The following is a 19,372-nucleotide window of genomic DNA, read 5'->3' on the forward strand; positions in this document are numbered from 1 at the left end:
TAATATATATTATATATATGTTAATTATTTATTTATTAATTAACAGTCCTGGATTTTTGTAGCTTTGGAACGGGCCGTTCCACATTGGGAATGGGCTGTTCCAAATCAAGCATGCATGGGTAAAATTTTAACCCAGAACGGGCCGTTTCACTTTGGGAACGGGCCGTTCCGGATGTGTTTTTAAAGGACAAAGTGTTGACTCAGAACGGGCCGTTCTGGTTTTGGAACGGGACGTTCTGGTTTTGGAACGGGCCTGGTGCCTATAAATAGAGCGTTTTGCACTCTTTAAAATTCATTTTCTTCATTTTCTTATCTTTTTCCTCCTTTCTCTTTGAAGACGAAGGGGAACCTAGAGGGGGCGACCAACAAGATTCGGCTCCTGCTTATCGAGGTAAGGGGGGGGAGTGAGGAAACCTCGCTCTGGGTGTGTGATTGTATGCTGGGTAGTGGGATTGGCCCCAATCCTGTGTTTGTTGCATTTTTTATGAGGGATTTTTCCCAATTGTATCTATTTTGCCTATTATTTTCTTATATGTAATTAATCGTATGAATTGAGATTTCTATGGGTTCCTATGGGAAACCCTAAGGGAATGCATTGATAATTGTAAGAGACAAATTTTAAATGTTTTCTGTTTTACCTTCTGAGTTTTCTGTTGTGTTTCTTGATATTTGCTGAGTGTAAATATGTATATAATCTTGAAAATAAACAAGTTTTTGATATGAATTAGAGTGCTCTGTGGGTTCCTGTGCGAACCCTATGAGAAACAGGCAAAATATGAATATTTTCTGTTTTGCTTTCTGATTGTTCTGATGTATTCCTTGTTGAATGAGATGTATAAATATGTGTTTATTTTTGAAAATAGATCAATTTTGATATGATTTTGAGTGCTCTATAGACACTATGTGAATATGATGAGATGATGTGAAAAATGATGATTATGTGAATATGATGAGATGATGTGAAAAGTGATGACTATGTGAATATGATGAGATGATGTGAAAAGTGATAATGAGACATGATAATGTGATATGGGAATGAGAAATGATAATGAGATATGAGAATGCATAGAGTCTTGAATGACATGCATCATTTGCATAAGTGTTTTAAGGGTACGATATGGAATACACCGCCAGAGAAGGCCCCCTGGTGTAAAAGCTTTGGGGATTAGTCCTTGGGGATAGCTCGGTTTGGAAGTCCCAGTCTTGCCCATTGTGTGCATGGGATGTATCTTGCACGGCTTAGCTATCCCGACGAGACTCTGGTAGTATATCCTTCTAGTGAGAGTGCGCAGAGGGTGTGACTCGGCATGTACTCCTAGACTACTCTTCGTGTATTGCTAGCAGCAATATTCCATGTGATGTTTTACTGGCGCCACATGCATGATAATATGTAGTCCGTGTCCATGCATATGCATTCTTAATGTTATATGATAAAGTGATGGTTTATGTCTTGGATGAGTGTGATGTTATTATTAATTTATCTATGTTATACTTATTTTGTTTGTGTTTGGCTATTCGGCGTATATTTCTACACTGTGAGCCAGAGTGAGATGTTTCTCACTCCCTTTTCTCGTGTTGTTCTGTTTTGACTGTTATACAAGTGATCATCAGCGTGAGGCTGAGGATGTTGGTGATGAAGCTTAGGCTTCTATGTTGGGTTTTGCTCTGATAGGACATGTGACATCGGGACATAGATAGAATTAGTTTAAAGATGTTCTTATTAAATTATTTTAGAAAATTCAGTTTTATTTCTTTGTAATTTTACCGACATGTTATTTGGATTAAGTTTATGAATGTGAACTCTTTACCCTTACGTGGCTGGAAATTTGATTTTTAATGATGAAATTTTTTTATATTTTTTATAATTACTGTATATGTATGTTGGGGTAGAGGGTGTCACATAGTGAGGTGTCCCTAACCTCATTTACTTGCTTAATCTATGATACTTTTTACTCTAAATAATTAATAAGGTGTTGTTAGTTTATGTTATTTAATTATTTTATGATATTTATCACTGTTATTTACTTGATTAATATTCTTTAATACATTTCATTTACGTAAACTATATTACATTAAATTTTAAATAATTAAAATCACTCAAACTTATTTAGCTTAATTATTTTTATATTAACATTAACTATAATATAATTTTGTTAAATATCCTAAACTCATCTTGTTGTTATTTCTTCATACATTATAAAGATAAATGTTATTCTATAGCCATAAGGAATAAAGTTTGAATTAATTTGTAGTTGGAGCTTTACCTTAGGGATTTAAATGAGTAAGGACTTAAGGTGAAATATCCTTTTGTTGGTTGATATTATTATAATGATCATTTATCCTGACTAGTCACTACTAAAATAAATTCAAATTTTATTATATCATAAAAATCTAAAATATATACATATTTCTATATTTAATGTTGGTTATAAATAATTGTACATTCTATTGAATTATTTATATTTATTGGATAATTGTTCTCACTCCTTTTTTTCTTTATTTTTTAAAAAAACATTTGAATTAATTATAGTGGATGGACCTACCAACCATACCATACCCTTTCACTTCCGTTATCACTGTCATTTTTCTGGGTACCAGTTGGAGTATGGACGACACTACAAATGTCATTACCTTTCAAGGCATAGTAGTATCATCATTTGTGTTTTCAGCAACCCAACAAAACCCTATTATTATAGATGGCCAAATAGTAGTTACTTTCTATCTACCCCCAATCAATCACGTTAGTCCAATAGTAAACTTGTATCTGTTGAAGATTGAAGAATCTACATCTGGAAGATGTTCCCTAGAAGTTTTAGTTTTGATGTTTTGCTCATGTTGCTTTTTATTTTAAGCCTATGTCAAAAGGATAATGTATTGATTGTTTAAAAGATTAGGCTTGTATGTGTTTGTTTGTTATGTGTTAAAAATTAGTAATTAACATGAAGGTGAAAATATCATAATACTCATTTTTCTTATTTCATTCATTGTTGAGAACATGAAGTATTAATTTACTGAGTGTTTGAGACTTTAAATGAAAACTTGAAAACATCAGAAATTTTCTGAGTTAAGGAATAGATTACCTGAACTGGTAATAGATTACCTGACTCATGTTGAAAAACTGATTGATACTGGAATAATCGATTACCATGTGTGGTAATAGATTACCAAACTGATTCTGATGATTTCAAGAGGAAAAAGGATCGTGTTAATCGATTATCTCTTTAAAGTAATCGATTACCTCTGTTCCAAATGTGAGTTTTGTGTTATTTTGGCATCGTGTTAATCGGTTACCATGTTAGGTAATAGATTAAAACAGGAGCTGAAATAATTAGTTCAGTTATTCTAACTCGTGGTAATAGATTACCATCACAGGTAATAGATTATCTCCGTTATGAATATAACTGAAATAACTGTTTCCTTGCACATGAAAATTGTCTTTAAATAAGATTAAAACTGAAGCTTTTAGAAGAGAATTTTCACACACGGAAAGAAGAGAAAAACTTACACGAACAAGAGAGACTTTTTTTTAGAATACACATTACTGCAAAAGAGAAAAAGATTTTCTGAAAAAGAAAGAAAGAACATATCTGCTGAAAATCAACTTTTGGAAAAAGAAGTGTGCAAGATCAATTCAAGAAGATGAAGTTCATATAGAAAATTCATTCTAAACTGGTTTACGTTGTTGAAGATCATATCTACACGAACAGGTGTACTCGTTTCTGATCTTTTGTTATTGTTTGAATGGTTTTAACTCTTGAGATTAGAGAATCTCTGGAAGAGTTGTGTAAAGAGAAATCTTGAGATAGGTTTTTCTCAAGTAGGATATTGTGGGATCAATATTCTTGGGTTATTTGTTTCTTGTGGAGTCAAGAAATGGTTTGTTAATCTTGTGGGTGTCAAGATTTGCTTGTTAAATTCATTGATTGGATATTGCTTGTGCAGGGTGCATGTAAAGAATATCAATAGTGGATTTGACTGGATTTAGAGGTGTATCTAAATCTGAAACTGGATGTAGGCCTTTGGATGGCTGAACCAGTATATATCTTGGTGCATGATTTTCTTAACTCTTACACTCTTTACATTCTGTATAAGTTTCTTGATTAATGTTGTATGAAGAAAAACATTATCTGCAGAAACTGAACTTTAAAGATTCTTGGTAATTGATAAATTCAATCTTTACATATCTTGTATTAATTGTGTTATTCAAATCTTGTTGGATAAGCTGTGCATATATAACTCTGAATTACTTTTTATGTTTAAAGGTTTGTTTTAAATCAAGATTTGTTTGGTAAAGATTTAGAAAGCAAACAAGAAAAGGAAAACTAACATAGAATCTATTCAACCCCCCCTTCTAGATTCTAACCGTAGGGACCAACAATTGGTACCAGAGCTGTATCTTGTAAAACATTCAAGACTAGATCTTTAGAAAGGTTAGATGGCTGGTAATCAATTACCGTTTGCTGAAGGTGCTTCTATAAACAGACCCCCATTGTTTTGTGGAGATAACTATCCCTTTTGGAAAGTTAGAATGAAAATTTTCATGGAATCTGTTCATAGAAATATTTGGCAGGCTGTAATCACAGATTACAAAATACCCACTAAGATAGAGGGAGGAAAAGAAATTGAGAAACAATATGATAGCTGGGATCAAAGTGAAATTAGAAGAGCAGAGAATGATGCAAAAGCTTTAAATATCATACATTCTGCACTAAATTCTGATGAATTTTTTAGAATTTCAGCTTGTTCTACAGCAAAGGAAGCTTGGGATTTAATCCAAGTAACACATGAAGGAACTCTAGAAGTGAGAAGAGCTAGAAAGAACACACTCATTCAGGAATATGAAACCTTCAGAATGAATCAAGGTGAAACTGTCATGGATATGCAAAAGAGGTTCATTCACATAATAAATCACCTAAAAGGATTAGGGAAAGACTTCGTGGAAGAAGAAGTAAATGTCAAAATCCTGAAGTCACTAAACAGAAGATGGCAACCAACTGTCACAGCAATTACAGAGTCAAAGAACTTAGCTCAGATGACAAGTGCTGAGTTATTTGGAAAGCTAAGAGAATATGAGATGGATCTGTCAAGGATTGCTGATGAAGAACAAAAAGATAAAAAGGCAAAAGGTCTGGCCTTAAAGGTAAAAGAATCCTCAAGTGATGAAGAGGATAGCAGCAATGAAAGTTCTGAACAAGAAGAATTAAATCTAATGGTGAAGAATTTCAGAAAATTCATGAGAAGGAAGAACAACAATAAGAGATTCTCCAGTCAGAAGAAATCCTTCAAGAAGAATGAAAACTCATCTCCAAAGTTCAAATGTTTTGAATGTGGAAAAGCTGGACACATGAGAGCTGACTGTCCAAGCCTGAAAAAGAATGAGGAGACGAAACAAAAGTTCAGATCAAAGAAAAAGAAAGCATACATAGCATGGGAAGAGAATGCCTCAACAACTTCAAGTGATAGTGATGAGGATCAGGAAGCAAATCTCTGTCTCATGACCAAACATAATTCAGATTATGAGGTATATGATTCTGACTCATCTATTGACTCGTATGATGAATTGCAAAATGCATTTGCTGAACTGTATGCTGAAGCAAAGAAATTAGAAAAATCAAATAATGTTTACAAAAAGAAAATGACACACATGAGAGATAAAATTTCTGATTTAGAGAATGATAACAGGAAACTACTTTCAGATATCTCTAAACTAAAGTCACCATGTGAGAACTGTGAAACATTGTATGCTGCATTAAAAGCAAAGGATAAAGAAAAACAGAATGTTAATGTTATGAAATCCATTAATTCCCACTCATGTAACTATTGTATGAAATCTGGTCATAACTACTACAGATGCATGATAAGGAAATTTGGCATTCCTAGTGGAAAATATAAATGGATTAAGAAATTAGATTATGTACTCACTGATTCTCCAGGACCCAAGATCCATTGGGTACCAAAATCAAATTGAATAACTTGTGTTGCAGGTGTGCTTGAGAGCAAAGCAATCAATGTGGTACTTAGACAGCGGCTGCTCAAGACACATGACAGGAGATAAAAGCAAATTTATCTCATTACAGGAAAAAGAAGGAGGATCTGTAACATTCTTGGAGATATAAATAAGGGAGTTTCTACTAGACACTCTTTTAATCTTCTAAGTGATGATATGGCATTTGTTTCTCAAATTGAACCATTATGTGTGGAACATGCATTAAAAGATGAATTCTGGATAATGGCCATGCATGATGAACTGAATCAATTCAAAAGAAATGATGTTTGGATTTTAGTTCCTTTCAATAAGAATATGAATATCATTGGTACAAAATGGGTTTTCAGAAACAAACTAAATGAAGAAGGTGTTATAGTTAAAAATAAAGCTAGATTAGTAGCCAAAGGATACAATCAACAGGAAGGTATAGACTTTGGTGAAACATATGCTCCAGTTGCTAGATTAGAAGCTGTTAGGATTTTACTTGCATTTGCTTGTGTGTTTGATTTCAAACTATATCAAATGGATGTGAAAAGTGCATTTTTAAATGGTTTAATTGATGAAGAAGTTTATGTAGCTCAACCACCTGGTTTTGTTGACTGCAAATTACCTAAGCATGTTTACAAGCTCAAGAAAGCTTTGTATGGACTGAAACAAGCTCCAAGGAAATGGTATGAAAGGCTGAGTAAGTTTCTACTAACTCATGACTTTCAAAGAGGTAATGTTGATAAAACTCTTTTCATAAAGAGAAAATCAAAAGATATTCTGCTGATTCAGATTTATGTTGATGATATAATATTTGGATCAACTAACCAATCTCTTTGTGGAGAATTTGTTTCCAATATGCAGAAGGAGTTTGATATGTCTATGATGGGAGAATTAAGCTTCTTCCTAGGACTACAAGTCAAACAAATGGAAAATGGAATTTTTCTACATCAAACTAAATATAGCAAAGAACTGTTAAAGAAATTTGATATGGAGAATTGTATGATATCAAATACTCCTATGTCTACTAATTGTTATCTAGATAGTGATATTGCAGGAAAAGATGTTGAAGAATCAATGTATAGAGGGATCATTGGATCTCTTCTGTATCTAACAGCTAGCAGACCTGACATCATGTACAGTGTATGTGTATGTGCTAGATTCCAATCAAAACCAAAGGAATCACATCTGAAGGCTGTAAAGAAAATACTGAAGTATTTGAAAGGCACAATCAATGCTGGATTGTGGTATCCTAAAGGTACTTCTCCATCTTTAACTGGTTACTCTGACTCCGATTTTGCTGGTTGTAAATTGGATAGGAAAAGTACAAGTGGAACGTGCCACACGTTTGGAGAATGTCTCATATCGTGGCAGAGCAAGAAACAAGCTTGTGTAGCACTCTCAACTGCTGAAGCTGAGTATATAGCTGCTGGAAGCTGCTGTGCTCAGTCAATTTGGTTTAAACATCAACTTCAAGACTTTGGATTGAAGATTGATCACATACCACTGAAGTGTGACAACACAAGTGCAATTAACATTTCAAGGAATCCTATTCTACACTCAAGAACTAAGCACATTGAAGTTAGACATCACTTTATCAGAGATCATGTAGAGAAAGGAGACTGTGACATCAAATTCATAATGTCAGAAGATCAACTTGCTGACATCTTTACAAAGCCTCTACCAAAGGAAAGATTTTTCAAGCTAAGAACCAATCTTGGTATCATTAGTGAGTCCAATCTATCCTAAATCTCATAATTAAAGTATGATTGTGTGAATATGCATGAAATTGCTAAGCACTTATAGGTTTAAACTTGATGTATGTGCACTCATAATAGGAAATCACACAAAACACAGTATGCCCTGTATCTGCACACATTTCTCTGTGATAAATCGATTACCTATCGGGTTAATCGATTACCATTGGAAGAAATGAAGAAATTGCTGAAAAATCAACAGCAGTAATCGATTATCAATTTTCAGTAATCGACTACCTCTGCTACTTTGATGCAATTTCTGATGCATACCCACTGTGATAATCGATTACCATGCGGGTTAATCGATTACCACTCACTCACTTGCATAATTACCCTGTTTCAGTTGCGAGATAATCGATTACCAACTGGGTTAATCGATTACCTGACGCGAACCCCTGTTTTTTTTAAGTACTCAAAAACCCTCTTTAAATCTGTTTCGAATTCAAATTAATTCAAAACTCTCTCCATTTTTGCTTCAAACTAAAACGAACGAAACCCCTGGTTCCCTTTTCTATCTCAAAATCTCTTTCAAAACCTAACCCTAAGCCCCATTCATGGAAAGTCTTGGCAAAGGAAAGCGTGTAAAGCACAAAGCCAACAGAGATTACCCTCGTCCTACTACTCAAGGTCAAGGTACATCTAAAAAGAAGAAACAAGAGTCCTCTCGTCCAGAACCTGAAGAAGAATATTCTCATTCGTGGTTATCAAGGAAGTCTCAAGAGGAAACTTTCAATGAGTCTTTTGCTTGCAAAGACATTGTGGCTCCAAAGGTACTCTACTCGTCTTGGCTTATAGAGCAAGGTTTTACATTTCCTACTCTGTTATCTTGTCAAGGAGTTAGCAAATTTGTTGGGTTAAGTGGACTGTACTACCCTGATCTTGTTAGGGTCTTTTACTCAAATTTGGGAAGAGATGAAAATGGTGCTTTGGTTTCAGAAGTTAAAGGAATAAAAGTTACTCTATCTGCTGATGTATTTTTGAAGATTGGTGGATTAACCAGAAATGGTATTAAACCTACCTTCAATGAATTAAAGATGAAAAATTTCTCAATAGGTAAAGATACGTTTTTTATGAGTATGCTGAGGGATGTTTCAGCCTGGGAGGCTAATAAAGAATACAAAAGAAAAGAAAAGAGGAAAATTACATATAATGCTGGAGGTCTACGAGTGGAAGATAGACTCCTACATTATGTAATTGTTTGGATTCTGGCAGCAAGGGGGAGCAATCACGCACAAATCAGTGAAGAAGATATGGCACTGCTCGCAGCTTTTAAGAACAACATTCAAGTTGATTGGGTATATGTGGTAGAAGACATAATGCTAAAGACAAGGAGGTTAATGGACTGCAAGTGTCCATATGCTGTGTTCATAAGCAAGGTATTGGTGTTCTATAAAGTTCCCTTAACTGGTGAAGCAAGAGAGGTCACCAGAGATGTTCATGATATCAAGGATAGAGCTCTGAAAATGATGAAGCTAGTGAAAACAGATGCTGGTTGGATAGCAAAGGAAGATGTTCCTACTGCTGAGACTACAGAGCCGTCTCAACCTGAAGTTCAAACTGAAGAAGAGGAAGGAGCTGAAGAGCCCAAGCCTCTTTCTACTTTTGAGCTATCTGTTCTGGCAAAGCTAGATGACATCAGAGAAACTCAGAGAAGAGATTATCAAGAGCTGAAGGCTTGTCTTGAATTTATATCTGAACGACTGGATGCGATGAACATACCCTACCCTGAAGAAATTTAGTTATGCATTACATTTTAGGCACTGCATTTTAATTTGTTCTGCATAAATACTTTGATTTATATTTCAGACTTAAAGTTTGTAATAGTTGTAGTATTTGTATGCTTCTGAACATTTTTAATGCTTATATGATGAAAGTCTTATTAAGTGCTTGTTGTTTTTGTTGCATAAGTATCATGTTATTTCTCTGTTTACTCTGTTTTTTTTGGTTTGGTTAAGCCAAACAGAGGGAGAAATTCATGAGAAACTGATTAAATGTTTATATGGTTGTTTATGTATTGTATAAGAAAGAAATGGAAATAGAACTGCATAATGCTTTGTATGGAAGTTTTTGTTCTAGACATATGCAGGTTCAAATTCAAGTTCAAATTTCAAACAAACAAGTGAAACAAAACAACATGATGATTGTGAAAGTCAACATGAAGAGTTTGGCTCATCAAAACCAAAAAGGGGGAGATTGTTGAAGATTGAAGAATCTACATCTGGAAGATGTTCCCTAGAAGTTTTAGTTTTGATGTTTTGCTCATGTTGCTTTTTATTTTAAGCCTATGTCAAAAGGATAATGTATTGATTGTTTAAAAGATTAGGCTTGTATGTGTTTGTTTGTTATGTGTTAAAAATTAGTAATTAACATGAAGGTGAAAATATCATAATACTCATTTTTCTTATTTCATTCATTGTTGAGAACATGAAGTATTAATTTACTGAGTGTTTGAGACTTTAAATGAAAACTTGAAAACATCAGAAATTTTCTGAGTTAAGGAATAGATTACCTGAACTGGTAATAGATTACCTGACTCATGTTGAAAAACTGATTGATACTGGAATAATCGATTACCATGTGTGGTAATAGATTACCAAACTGATTCTGATGATTTCAAGAGGAAAAAGGATCGTGTTAATCGATTATCTCTTTAAAGTAATCGATTACCTCTGTTCCAAATGTGAGTTTTGTGTTATTTTGGCATCGTGTTAATCGGTTACCATGTTAGGTAATAGATTAAAACAGGAGCTGAAATAATTAGTTCAGTTATTCTAACTCGTGGTAATAGATTACCATCACAGGTAATAGATTATCTCCGTTATGAATATAACTGAAATAACTGTTTCCTTGCACATGAAAATTGTCTTTAAATAAGATTAAAACTGAAGCTTTTAGAAGAGAATTTTCACACACGGAAAGAAGAGAAAAACTTACACGAACAAGAGAGACTTTTTTTTTAGAATACACATTACTGCAAAAGAGAAAAAGATTTTCTGAAAAAGAAAGAAAGAACATATCTGCTGAAAATCAACTTTTGGAAAAAGAAGTGTGCAAGATCAATTCAAGAAGATGAAGTTCATATAGAAAATTCATTCTAAACTGGTTTACGTTGTTGAAGATCATATCTACACGAACAGGTGTACTCGTTTCTGATCTTTTGTTATTGTTTGAATGGTTTTAACTCTTGAGATTAGAGAATCTCTGGAAGAGTTGTGTAAAGAGAAATCTTGAGATAGGTTTTTCTCAAGTAGGATATTGTGGGATCAATATTCTTGGGTTATTTGTTTCTTGTGGAGTCAAGAAATGGTTTGTTAATCTTGGGGGTGTCAAGATTTGCTTGTTAAATTCATTGATTGGATATTGCTTGTGCAGGGTGCATGTAAAGAATATCAATAGTGGATTTGACTGGATTTAGAGGTGTATCTAAATCTGAAACTGGATGTAGGCCTTTGGATGGCTGAACCAGTATATATCTTGGTGCATGATTTTCTTAACTCTTACACTCTTTACATTCTGTATAAGTTTCTTGATTAATGTTGTATGAAGAAAAACATTATCTGCAGAAACTGAACTTTAAAGATTCTTGGTAATTGATAAATTCAATCTTTACATATCTTGTATTAATTGTGTTATTCAAATCTTGTTGGATAAGCTGTGCATATATAACTCTGAATTACTTTTTATGTTTAAAGGTTTGTTTTAAATCAAGATTTGTTTGGTAAAGATTTAGAAAGCAAACAAGAAAAGGAAAACTAACATAGAATCTATTCAACCCCCCCTTCTAGATTCTAACCGTAGGGACCAACAGTATCAACCTAACATGTAAATATTGTAGTAAGAATGTGAAGAAAAATAGTTTGTAAATAAGTACGTTATTATCGATAGTTTAGAAATGTACATGATGTAATTATAAGTTAACGCTACGTAAACAAGTTCATAAAATCTTCTTTGTTTTTATGTAACATATTATTAATAATATAGTTGTGTTAATAATGTATAAGATATATATATATATATATATATATATAATATTATGCTTAATATTTTATAAATTGGGCATTACATTTTAATGGTATCAGAGCAACATTCCATGTGTAACTTGGGAAAATGTGCTAACCATGTTTCTAGTATGATAAACTAACCTATAAAAATTTCAGATGATAGGAAGAAGAAATACAGAACTAACAGAGGTTGTGCAAGCTATTAAGGACATGACTACAACCTTGTTAAGAAATCAAATACCAGAAGGACTGGGTGAATCACAAGGATTGGTTGAGTTTAGGAGAAATAAGCCTTCCCACTTTGACGGAGGATATAATCCTGAAAAAGCTGAATCATCGATTAAAGAAATAGAAAAGATATTTCAAGTCATGAACTGTCCTGATAATCAAAAAGTGAACTATGCAGTGTTTATATGAGCAGGAGAAGTAAAATATTGGTGGGATAGTATTAGAAGGTTATTAGAAGGAGGAGGAATAATTATCACATGGGAAGTATTTAAAGCTAATTTTTTTGAAATATATTTTTCTAATGATGTTAGAAGGGCTAAAGAAATAGAATTTATACAATTAAAATAAGGGAACATGACAGTAGGAGAATATGCTTCTAAGTTTGAGGAATTGGGAAAATATTCTGCTTTCTTTTATCATCTTAATGAGAGAATGAAGTGTATAAAATTTGAGGATAGACTTAGACCAAAATTAAGAAAGGTAGTACGGATATTAGAAATTTTTGATTTTCCTACATTAATACATAAGTGTTGCTTTCTGGAGGGTTTTGATAATAATAACGATAACAGACCAAAATCTTTTGGCCCTCAGTTTAACGAAAAAAGGAATAATGAAGGAAAACCTTATGATCGACCTCAATGAAAATCTCAATCTTCTCAATTTGCAAGAAATTCTAGTAGACCTATGAATAATCAAATTAAGTGTCTTAATTGTGGTCAAGAACATTATGCTAAGGAATGTCATCTCAAAGAACCTGTCTATTTCAAATGTGGAAAGCATGGTCATGTGTTCTCTGAGTGTGGACAATCGAAGAGACACATCCAAATACTTATCGACCCAAACCAAGGCCTACTGCAACTGGGAGAGTTTATACCATGTCTGGAACTAATGCTGCTCAAAACAATGATCTAATACAAGGTACATGTTTCATTAGAGGTAAAACTTTGAATGTACTATATGATTTAGGCGTCACTCATTCTTTTATCTCTAATGATTGCGTTCAACACCTTCAATTGTCAGTCACTTCTTTAGAGACTAATCTAATTGTTTCAACCCCTACAAACAAATTTGTAATTGCCAATAAAGTTTGTTTAGATTGTCCTCTTTTTATTGGTGATAGAAAATTTCTTGTAAATTTGATCTGTTTACCTTTATCACAATTAGATGTGATTTTGGGTTTGGACTGATTATCTTCCAATCATGTCCTTCTCAACTGTGTAGAAAAGTCTGTAATGTTTTCTGATTCTAAGGACCTATTGATTTCATTATCCAATCCAATAAGCAAGTTTTCATGGAGTAAGGTTCAAGGATATTTGATATTATCTTCTATTGAAGCCAAAGAGGAAGTTGATTTGAAAAACATAGTTGTTGTTCAAAATTTTCCTGAAGTTTTTCCAATGATATTCCTGGTTTTCCATCTGACAAAGAGATTGAATTTTCAATTGAATTAATGCCTAGAACTAGACCAATTTCAATGGCACCTTATAGGATATCACCTTCTGAATTAGCCGAGTTAAAGAAACAATTAGAAGAGTTGCTTGAAAAACAATTTATATGCCCTAGTGTTTCACCTTGGGGGGCTCCTGTCTTGTTAGTTAAAAGAAAGATGAAAGTTTTAGGCTGTGTATAGACTATCGTCAATTAAATAAGTTTACCATAAAGAATAAATAACTTCTTCCTAGGATAGATGATTTGATAGATCAATTGAGAGGACCAACTGTGTTTTCTAAGATAGATTTAAGATCAAGATATCATCAAATCAAAGTGAAAGCAGAAGACATACAAAAAACTGCATTTAGAATAAGGTATGGTCATTATGAATATCAAGTGATGCCTTTTGGTGTGACCAATGCTCCTGCAATGTTCATGGATTATATGAATAGCATTTTTCGTCCATTTTGTGGTAGTCTTTGTAGATGATATCCTCATATATTCTCAAACTCATGAGGAGCATGAAAAACACCTTCGAATTGTTATTCAAATCCTGAAAGAAAAACAACTGTTTGCCAAACTTTCTAAGTGTGAATTTTGGTTAGAGGAGGTTAAGTTTTTAAGACATGTGATTTCCAAAGATGGAGTATCTGTGGATCCGTCCAAGGTAGAAGCAGTTCTGCTATGGGAACCTCCAAAGACGGTGACAGAAATTCGTAGTTTTTTGGATTTGGCAGGATATTATAGAAGATTCATCAAAGGATTTTCTAAAATAGCCACGCCTTTAACTCAACTCACTAAGAAAGGACAACCTTTTGAGTGGATAGAAAAATATAGTTTTCAAGAACTTAATAAAAGATTAACCACTGCACCAATTTTAGCCTTACCCAATCCTAATGGAAAATTTTTCATATTTTGTGATGCCTCAAAAATGGGATTAGACTCTCTTCTTATGCAAGATAGAAGAGTAGTAGCATATGCTTCCAGACAATTGAGAGTTCATGAAAAGAATTACCCAACTCATGATCTAGAACTAGTCACCATTGTTTTTGCACTCAATATATGGAGACATTATGTATATGGTGCATGGTAAGTTTGATGTTTTTAGTGATCATAAGAGTTTAAAATATTTGTTCGATCAAAGGGAACTGAATATGAGGCAAAGAAGATGGATGGAATTTTTGAAAGATTATGATTTTAAATTACATTATCATCCAGGAAAAGCCAATGTTGTGGCTGATGCATTGAGTATAAAATCTTTACATATCTCTTCATTAATGATTCATGAGATGAATTTGATATAATAATTTATAGATATGGGTTTTTCAACTATAGTAAGTCAGGATAAAATACAATTGCATGTAGTTTAGATTACTAGTGACTTACATAGACAAATTTGTGAGGCTCAGGTAGTTGATGAATTCATTCAAAAGAAAAAGATATTGTTGGGACAAAAGGATGGTGAAAGATTTAACATAGATCAAAAGGGATTTTTGAGGTTTAAAGATAGGATATGTGTGCCTAATGATTTAGATATTAATAATTTTAAATAAGGCACATAAGAGCAAGTTGAGCATACACCATGGTGCAACAAAAATGTATCAAGATCTCAAGAAAATCTTTTGGTGGCCTAAAATGAAAAAGGAAGTAGCATAATATGTAGCTACATGTTTAATTTTTCAGAAGGTCAAGATAGAACACCAAAAGCCAGCATGAATCTTACAACCCTTAGATATACATGAATGGAAATTGTAACACCCCAGTTTTCAATAAAGTTATTATTATTATTATTATAATAATAATAATTATTATTATATGGTATTTGGTCATAATTATTTTAATAATTATAGAAGAATATTATTTTGTACGTTTTAAAAGAATTATTGTTTTGGACAATTATTTTGTACGTATTAAATAAGTATTTTTTATTAGCATATTTAAATAAATATTTATATGTTTTAAGAGAAGGTTGATTTTATATGATATTTTGTTATCGAAATTATATTATTATATTTTGGGTCAGAAATATATTATTATTATAGAGGAAAAATATTTTATAATATACATGTATTTATTTTATTTAATTATTTTGAGGAAAAAGAGAAGTGGGTTAGAAGAGAAGGAAAATGGGTTGGGTTGACCCAGCCCAATGAATTAATTTTAAGGAGTCAGGTAGCGTTAACCCTATCTACCTCATTTGTGTTCTGAAGGGTTAGGAAAAAAAAAGGAGAAACAAAGAGCTCTAAGGAAGAGTACCCAGGAACGACCTTAGATCACACCTTTGTGTTCTACTTATCCAGGTAAGGGGGGAGTGAGAACCTCGCTCTGGGTGTGGGATTGTATGCTGGGTAGTGGGATTGGCTCCCAATCCTGTGTTTGTTGTATTTTTGTATGCTCAAGTATGAGGGATTTCTCCCAATTGTATCTGTTTTGCTTATTATTTTTCTTATATGCAATTAATTATATGATTTGAGATTTCTATGGGTTCTTATGGGAAACCCTATGAGAAACAGGCAAAATATGAATATTTTCTGTTTTGCTATCTGATTGCTCTATTGTATTCCTTGTTGAATGTAATGTGCAAGTATGTGATTAATTTTGAGAATAAATATGTTTTGATATGATTTAGAGTGTTCTGTGGGTTTCTACGAGAAACCCTATGAGAAAACAGGCAAAATATAAATGCTTTCTGTTTTGCTTTTTGAGTTTTCTGTTGTGTTTCTTGATATTTGCTGAGCGTAAATATGTGTCTAATTTATTAAATAAACAAGTTTTGATATGATTTAGAGTTATGTGGGTTTCTACGAGAAACCCTATGAGAAAATAGGCAAAATATAAATATTTTCTGTTTTGCTTTTTGAATGTTCTGTTACGTTCCTTGTGTGATGTATAATGTAAATATGTATTTAATTTTATAAATAAACGAGTTTTGATATAAATTAAAGTGCTCTGTGGAGGCTTTGTGAATATGATGAGATAATATGAAATGTGATAATGAAATGTTATGACGAAATGTGATGATGTGAAATGACCATGGGAAATGATAATGTGATATGAGAATGCATAGAGTCGTGATTGACATGCATCATTTGCATAAGTGTTTTAAGGGTACGATATGGAATACATCGCCAGAGAAGGCCCCCTAGTGTAAAAGCTTTGGGGATTAGTCCTTGGGGATAGCTCGGTTTGGTAGTCCCAATCTCGCCCATTGTGTGCATGGGATGTATCTTGCGCGGCTTAGCTATCCCGACGAGACTCTGGTAGTATATCCTTCTAGTGAGAGTGCGCAGAGGGTGTGACCCGACATGTACTCCTAGACTACTCTTCGTGTATTACTAGCGGCAATATGCCATGTGATGTTTTACTGGCGCCACATGCATGATAATGTGAAGTCCGTGTCCATACATGTGCATCCTTATTATTAAATGATGATAAATTACTATTTGTATGACTTGGATGATTGAATAAACTATTGTTGTTGATTGATCTATGAGGTAACTGTATTGTTTGTGTTTGGCTATCCGGTGTGCGTTCCTACACCGTGAGCCAGAGTGAGATGTTTCTCACTCCCTTCTTTTGTGTTGTTTCTCTTGTTTGATATACAGGTGATCATCAGCGTGAGGCTGAGGATGTTGGTGATGAAGCTTAGGCTTCTATGTTGGATTTTGCTCTGATATGACATGTGACATCGGGACATAGATAGGATTAGTTTAAAATGTTCTTATTAAATTATTTTGGAAAATTCAGTTTTATTTCTTTGTAATTTTACTGGCATGTTATTTTCATTAAGTTTATGAATGTGAACCCTTACGTGTTTTAAGGGTACGATATGGAATACACCGCCAGAGAAAGCCCCATAGTGTAAAAGCTTTGGGGATTAGTCCTTGGGAATAGCTCGGTTTGGAAGTCCCAGTCTCGCCCATTGTGTGCATGGGATGTATCTTGCGCGGCTTAGCTATCCCGACGAGACTCTGGTAGTATATCCTTCTAGTGAGAGTGCGCAGAGGGTGTGACCCGGCATGTACTCCTAGACTACTCTTCGTGTATTGCTAGCGGCAATATGCCATGTGATGTTTTACTGGCGCCACATGCATGATAATGTGAAGTCCGTGTCCATACATGTGCATCCTTATTATTAAATGATGATAAATTACTATTTGTATGACTTGGATGATTGAATAAACTATTGTTGTTGATTGATCTATGAGGTAACTGTATTGTTTGTGTTTGGCTATCCGGTGTGCGTTCCTACACCGTGAGCCAGAGTGAGATGTTTCTCACTCCCTTCTTTTGTGTTGTTTCTCTTGTTTGATATACAGGTGATCATCAGCGTGAGGCTGAGGATGTTGGTGATGAAGCTTAGGCTTCTATGTTGGATTTTGCTCTAATATGACATGTGGCATCGGGACATAGATAAGATTAGTTTAAAATGTTCTTATTAAATTATTTTGGAAAATTCAGTTTTATTTCTTTGTAATTTTACTGGCATGTTATTTGGATTAAGTTTATGAATGTGAACTCTTTACCCTTACGTGGTTGGAAATTTGATTTTTATTGATGAAAAATTCTATTTTTTTTATAATTACTGTATATGTATGTTGGGGTAGAGGGTGTCACATTAAGTGGTATCAGAGCAGGTCGATCCAATCGGCCGTGAGTTATGTACTTATCGTGATTCTGTTGTGTACTCTGATTGTGTCTTATTTGTTGTGTACTTTGATGATGTTTTGCTTTGATGATGATGATGTTCTTCTTGTTAAGTTATTTTGTAATTAGAGGAATGATAGTCATGATAGTGTTAGCTAATACCATTATGACCGCTCTTCTTCATTCTTATGATTGCTTATTTGTTTTATACTTCTTGCTTATGGAAGAAGTAGTGGTTGACTGATATCGCTTGTGTTGCAAGCATATGTGCGAGTAGTAGTAGACGAGATATTGTGCTAATATTATAGGAACTATTGAGGCCTTAGACTTGGGTAAAACATTGATTTTTTTTAGTGTATTAAGAGTTTACGATTGGTGGAATTTTTTAAAGCTATAGTTGTAGCGATTGAATCTAAGGATGATGTATGTTGAGAATTGGAGTTTTGATATTCTTAAGGAGTGATTGAAGTGTTGATGATTTCTAGAGTTTGATGGTTGCATGTTGACCTTTTATGATTTAGGTAGCATGTGAATTTTATTTTCTAAGCCTTTTATACTGAATATGTGAGTTGTTTTGGTTTAGGATTGTAGTGGAAAGCTTGAATATGAAGTTGAGGTTTGAGTTTGGAAGGGTTGAGGTATTTTTGTGGGCTTAGATATATTGATATACTATTGCTGTTTGGTGTAGAGGATATTTTCGCTGCAGTCTTGTTGTTCCAGTATGAGTACCATATTGACAGATTTAGATTTTATGGTCTTCACAAAAGTTTTAGCCTTGGACGTTATCTTTCTAATGGAACTGGAATCATGTAAAACGGAGGTCTAGAACTCTAGTTATAGCTACTTTGGTGATCAAAGGTCTAGCTGTAAGCGCTGAGTATATCTGCTGCGGTTTTTGAGATTTTTAGCTAAGAAGATGATCTTTTTAGAATCTTATGTCTTCATAGGAGTTGTAGCTTATTCTCTTAGCTTTCGTTTGAGATAGGTTTGAGATCATTTGGATGAGTATAACTCTCTGTGTGTTATTTTCTTTGATAGTTGTTGAAAGGAGAAGTAGGCTGTAATAATGTTTTTGGGTTAGTAGGCAATGCAAGGATAAGAATTGATTTTGTTAAGATGTTTTGAGGTGTTTTCATGTGGATTGAGAGGTTGTTTAAGATTGTATGATGCTATGTGGTAAGGGTTGTTCATGTACATGCTTATGGAGGGTATATTTGAAGGTTTAAAGTAGGTATTCTAATATGATTTAATATGCATGTATGTTGATATGTGGATAGATGATCTTAGGGATCAATTGGTGAATGTCGTGTGGTTAGTGAGATTGATCTTAGGGTGTG

This window comes from Cajanus cajan, chromosome 10 (assembly GCF_000230855.2).
Source record: "Cajanus cajan strain Asha chromosome 10, NIPB_CcT2T_4, whole genome shotgun sequence".
Lineage (NCBI taxonomy): Eukaryota > Viridiplantae > Streptophyta > Magnoliopsida > Fabales > Fabaceae > Cajanus > Cajanus cajan.